The sequence below is a fragment of the Misgurnus anguillicaudatus genome, chromosome 1 (genome assembly GCF_027580225.2).
Source record: "Misgurnus anguillicaudatus chromosome 1, ASM2758022v2, whole genome shotgun sequence".
Taxonomy (NCBI): domain Eukaryota; kingdom Metazoa; phylum Chordata; class Actinopteri; order Cypriniformes; family Cobitidae; genus Misgurnus; species Misgurnus anguillicaudatus.
The window spans coordinates 29,294,016-29,300,933 of record NC_073337.2 but is presented as its reverse complement, the minus strand read 5'-3'; positions in this window follow the sequence as shown (position 1 = coordinate 29,300,933).

Genomic DNA, 6,918 nt, shown 5'->3' with positions numbered 1-6,918 from the left:
TAAATTATTTTTTTTCCGGTAAACTATCCCTTTAAAGATTCACTGAAAATTATTCATTCAATTTACTTAATTTTTAAGGTAAGTGGTTGCAATCAATTTAAGCTACATTTAAACAAAAGGGTTTTTTTGTATTTCAAATTTTTTTGTTTAAATGTAGCTTAAATAAATTGACTGCGACCGTTTACCTTAAAAAATTGAGTAAATTGAATTAAATATTTTTTTTCAGTGTTGGTTAAAGGAATAGTTCATCCTAAAATGAAAACTCTGTCATCGTTTACTTGCCCAAATGTTGTTTAACACAAAAGAAGATGTTTTCATAAATGATGGTAACCACAATGTTGAAGTGTATACCTATTGACTTCTATAGTAGGAAAAAATATACTACAGAAGTCAATGGGTACCATCGACTGTGTCTTTACCATCTATGATTAAAATATCTTAATTTGTGTTCGACAGAGTAAAGTAACTCATATAGGTCTGTAACAACTTGAGTGTTGAGTAAATGACGACTCATAGTTTTATTTTAGGGTGAACTATCCCTTTAACCAATCTTTAAAGGGATAGTTCACCGAAAAATAAATATTCTGTCTTCTTTTACTCACCCTAATGTTGTTACAAACCTGTATAAATTACTTTGTTCTGATGAATACAAAGGAAGATTTTTGAAGAATGTTTGTAAGCATATGTGGGGCACCATTGACTTCCATAGTAGGAAAAATAATGCTACTTTTAAATGGTTTATGTGCAGACACATGTCATGGGCACGCAAACTACTCCACAAATTATTATATGGTGCTCTCAATATATGTCACCTCATCTCCATATACCGCAGAAATACCATCCAATATATAACTGCTCCATGTCTGAACCTCTGAAGTTTAATAATGTGGAGGTGCACTCATATGTAAAATTCATATCTAAAATCTAATTTCAATAGTATTTTCTCTGACATGTATTCGGCACAACCTGCTTGAACTTTAAAGGTTTTTTGACTACTTGTTCAATAATGAAGTTACCATCTCAACCAGACTTGCACATGCCAGTCAAAGGTTTATACACACCAAATCATTCTTTGTGGATAGTTTCCACATTTTAATAGTAGTAAAAGTAAAATCAAACTATGGAATAGCATAAATAGAGCTATGGGGGAAGTGTTACCAAAATTGTCCTCTTGTAGATCTCTGTGCAAGCTTTGCAAACACATACACTGATAAAAAATGGATAAAATTGTCTGCCAGATGCATAAATGTAAATAAAAATAAATAAATGGTCCGTGTACGTTTTGATAGTTTGTTTTTTCGTTTAAACCAAAAAACGAAATAACGAGAAACCACATGTTTTTCGTTTGTCGTTTCAAACAAAAAAACAAAAACCGGTAAAAAGAGAGCCGTTCTTCCGCTTTTGGTTTCTGAATCCAAAAACGAAAAACGACTAAACCAAATTCAAATAACAGTCCGATTTTGGTTTTTGGAAATTCCTTTTTTCATTTCTCCGTTTGAAGATCTACATTAAAAGAAAGACAGGTTGGTCACGTGACCCGGAAGTTATATTAAATACAGCCTATCAAAATAATAGCCAAGGTTTTAATTAGAACGGTCATAATGCACACCAGAGTAACGTTAGAAGAAAAAAAATCAATAAATAAATAGGCTTATATAAACCTGGACCGAAAGAAATATGTTAGCAACAGTTTATTACAGTGATTTAATATCGTGCCTACATCCACGTACACATCGTCACGTTTAATGAGCGCATTGTTTGGTTCAATACAGTACTAAGAACTTGTGTGTGCAGAGTTGTTGCTGTTGGCGCTGTATTATGTAATTAGATTGATGTTTGGTGTTGTTTCCACCGTGTGGACCGGGCTGTTGCCCCTTTCTGCCAGCGGGTGGCGGTGTTTGAACGACTGACTGTATTGTGCCTTTGGTAACTGTTTTAAATCAAGTTTACTGATACAGATGTATTTATTGATGTTCATTTCATTTTTTATATTATTTGCAACCTAGTTATCATCATCGTCTGCATGCCCTTCTGTTTTAACCTGATTCTAACACTATCATCTCCCTGCTGAAAAAAACTGCATAGACCAGCATAATTCCCATGCTGGTATGTTGCTGGTTTAGCTGGTGGTCTCCAGCTAACATCAGAAATGTCCTAATGTAGGCCATTTAGTCAAAACAATGATTTACCAGTGTGCTATATACTGTGTGAATCTTTCTTTTCTATACACATTCCAGTGTGTATAACATACAATACTCCCATTGTGTCACGCAAGTGCAGATAATCCACACAAGCCCTAAACATCTATTCAACATATATAGCACAGACATGCCCCCAAAGACACCGCACGCGCAATCCATGGCTGCAGAACATCCACAGCCAAGCCCCAAAGTTAGAACATTTTACAAGGTCCTAAAAAGAAAGTCCAAAAACATAATTGCATTACTAAAAACAAGCTGTCCATGCCGAGTAAAGCAGCAATAATTGCAACAAAACGTTTCCAGTAACTTTTGAGCAATCCTGCTTATTGGCTTGGATGAATATTTGCCCATTGCTCTGTACAGAACAGCTTTAGCACCAATATTGGTGGGTTTCCTCACATGAGCTTCTTGCTTCCTCATCCTTCCACAACATTTCAATCATTATAAGGTCAGAACTTTTGACTTGGCATTGCCAAAACATTCACTTTATTCTTCTTTAAAGTAGGTGGGTAGATTTATTTTGTCACAATGTAACAGGTTATATAATATAAAGTATTAATTGAGTTTGTAACTTGCTTTTGCTATAGCAGACAATATACATTAATATAGAAGCAATTATAATAAACAGAAATAAATTATAATCAGTGGAGGAGTGCTAAGATGAACTAGAGTTTACCAGTCCGATTACTTGGGGGGGGGGGGAGCTGCTCTACAGTCTGGCAGCAGAAACTTCTATTGTTTCCAGAAGGCAGCAGGGTGAACAGGTTGTGGCTGGGCGGGTACTGTCCTTTAGTATCCTTTGGGGTCTGCGTAAAATTAACCATGGTTTTACTAGAAGTAAAACAGTAGTGAAAAAAGTAGTAAAAAAACAGTTAAATCATAGTTAGTGTAGTAAACTCATGGTTTTGATTATAGTAATCAATACACCAAAAAAAATAAACATATGGTTGATTTTTGTAAGGCACCGCACCCCACAACATCACTGATGCTCGGGAGATGGGTACCAATGATCTTCTGAGCAGTTTTAATTTCCCTGAGTAGAGTAGGAGGGGTGAGAATATGGGGGGGGGGGGGGGGTGTTGTATAGACAATAATGTGAAATTGAAAACGGGGGTGTATCATCGCCAACCTCTTCTGCATGGTTTGCTGTCTTCTCTGGTCCTGTAGACCAGTGGTTCTCAATGTTATTCCTGGATCCCACTGCTCTGCACATTTTGTATGTCTCCCTTATTTAACACACATGATTCAAATCATAAACTCATTAGCAGAGATCTCCATGAACTGTATATAGAAGCAATTATACTAAACAGAATTATAAGCCTTAGGACTTCACGGCAAATGCTCTGCAACCATATATTGCACATGCAATGTCTTTGAAAGCATGTCTGTGCTACACTCTGAGGCTATTTTGGGGATTTTCGCCTGGATTTGGCCTACCCAATTTCAAAAGCTTCTCATACCCACAAGCAGAGGTGCACATACAAAAGTTTGGTATCATTTTACAGGAAACCCTCTGAAATTACATAAAACACTGTTAAAAGTGCTCAACATGGTTGTATGTGTTGTCAGTCCTCTAATAAACACAAAAATAAATAGGCGCTTTTTTATGTTTTTTTTCTAAAGTCTGTATTTAAAAGTGTATAACTCTGGCCCTGAGTGGGAACGAAACCTGCTGACAGTTTTATTTGATTCCAGCAATTGCCAGCTTACAGAGGAAAAAGGAATTTTTTCTCTATCATAATAAATGCAAAAGTTATTTTACTCCAACTGATGGGAGGAATAATACGCTTATGGAGTACAATTTCTGCCAAAAAAAATTTGAAGTGCTCCCATAACCACATACAGTGGAATAAATGCAATATCTTTATATCATTTTGCAGAAAACCCTTTGAAGTTACATAAAAAGCTGCTGTTCTTGACAAATATTGTTATTTATGTGGTTTTTCATATGATAAAACACCAAATTTTCTTTTTTTATGTTGTAAATACTGTCTCTGATAGTGTATAACTCTGGTTCTGGGTGCTCTAGCAGACTGCAGACAGTTCTGGTTGTTACCAGCAGCAGACAGTAAACACGCAAAAAAAGAATGATCTCTTTAGCATGTCGCATTCAAAAGTTATTCTCATTTTACTGAAGTGTGCGAAAATACATTTTTCATATAAATATTAATTTTTTGTTTTGCACATATGATAAATAGCAAGGGATTATTCATGCACACAACCAAAGAAAATGCTGTGAATGGACTCATTTTTTAGAGTAGGACCTAAAATAAAAGATGGTGTATCATTTGTGGCTATATGTGCTATCTGAGGCAGTCCACACTCAAGTTTCCCATATGTTTACAAAAGACGATTTTTTACCTATTCATTCGACGATTGTTGGATATGTGATAAAAATAGGACAGAAATAACACTGCAGCCTTATTCCTGAGAGTGAGAGCTTTCATTTGATATAAGACTTGCCCATGTTTGTCATACTTGAAAAATATGAAATATGTGAATATTAAATGATATTAAAAATTATGGGGGGGGGTGATAGTGTAAATTAAGTGTAACTAACTTTCTTACAGTGAAACATATCTCAAAGTGATGCATATCTGCAGAAAGTAGAGGGTCTAAGCTTTCAAACAGTATCTCATATGTGGTACTGGGTCCATGACAGACCATTAAAAATTAAAGGAATATTTTATATTAAGTCAAAATAAGATAATTCTGGACCCGGTACAGGGTCCACAGAGTCAAACAAGTTAAGACCTTTATGGCTTATCTTCACTTGCGTGACACAATGGGAGTGTTGTATGTTATACACACTGGAATGTGTATAGAGAAGAAAGATTCACACAGTATATAGCACACTGGTAAATCATTGTTTTGACTAAATGGCCTACATTAGGACATTTCTGATTTCAACAGACCAGCATGGAGATGATAGCAGTGTCAGAATCAGGCCAAAACAGAAGGGCACCCAGACGACGATGATAACTAGGCTGCAAACAAAACAAAAAATGAAATGAACATCAACAAATACATCTGTATCAGTAATCTTGATTTAAAACAGTTGCCAAAGGCACAATACAGTCAGTCGTTTAAATACTGCCACCTGCTGGTAGAAAGGGGTAACAGTTTGGTCCATACGGTGGAAACAACATTAAATATTAATTTAATTACATAATATAGCGCTAACAGTAACAACTCTGCACACACAATAAGTTCTTGGTACTGTATTGAACCAAACAATAAGCTCGTTGGGCGTGACGATGTGTACGTGGATGTAGGCACGATATTAAATAAACTGTTGCTAACATATTTCTTTCGGTCCAGGTTTATATAAGCCTATTTATTTATTGATTTTTTTTTCTTCTAACGTTACTCTGGTGTAACGTTAGTGCTGCATTATGACCGTTCTAATTAAAACCTTGGCTATTATTTTGATAGGCTGTATTTAATATAACTTCCGGGTCACGTGACCAACCTGTCTTTTTTTTAATGTAGATCTTCAAACGGAGAAATGAAAAAAGGAATTTCCAAAAACCAAAATCGGACTGTTATTTGAATTTGGTTTAGTCGTTTTTCGTTTTTGGATTCAGAAACAAAAACGGAAGAACGGCTCTCTTTTACCGGTTTTTGTTTTTTTTGTTTGAAACAACAAACGAAAAACATGTGGTTTCTCGTTATTTCGTTTTTTGGTTTAAACGAAAAAACAAACTATCAAAACGTACACGGACCATAAATGATTCATTGATAACAGCATACAAGCCCTTTATATCTTTGTAGTCTGGTCTCCAGTGATAAGGATCATTTCTAATAAACACCTTTTATGGACTGACCTTCAACAACAACAAAAAGGACAATGGAAAAGATTCAGTGGAAATTCATTTGTAGTTCAACACAAACACAGATAGGATCACAACACAAGCTATAAAGATCCCTAACATATACTCAATGTGGTAAGCGAGATTTTCATTTGTTTCCACAGAGGTGTAAATGTGATCTGTTAAGGCGATGATGTAAGGGTTCACAAATCCTTCAGACGCGTGCAAACGCGAGCATCAACGCTGTCAGGTTTAGCTCGCGGGACTGAAATAGACGTGACTGGTAACTATGGTGACACCCGCGCCTGTCATATTTTGGCGCCATTTCTTTAGCAGCCTGAGGCAGGAAAATGCTCTGAACTGAAGTCGCACTAAAGTGACTACTACAGTGAAAAACCTGACTATTCTGGTATATTCTTTTTAAAATATTTAGTGTGTGTGATCACGGTTAATAATGTTAACATACTGATATAAGGAACGAAACTTGGACGTGGGTTGGCCGTGTCATTTCTCTGAAGGAACTACCAGTGCTGCGTAATCCATTATAATTGTGTTTTTAGGCAAGCTCGAGTTGTAGCCTTCGGTTTGTGTGAATAAATTGTTATTGTTAAAAATTTCTGTAGAATTTACAGTATTACTGTCAGCTGTTTGCCAGTAAGTTACTGTAGATTTAAATTGATGTTATTTACTGGCAACCGTTTGTTCAAAGTTAAATGAACATTAAATATTAACAAGACGTTATCTTTACAGAATACAACTATACAAAAACAGCCTCATGCAAAGCATTCTGGGAACCAGAAAATCCTTTTCTGATTCGGGTTCCCAGAAACGCTGTATTTTTATAGTTTTTTTTAATGTAAAGATAACATCTTGTAAATGTTTAATGTTCATATCATATATCTCAA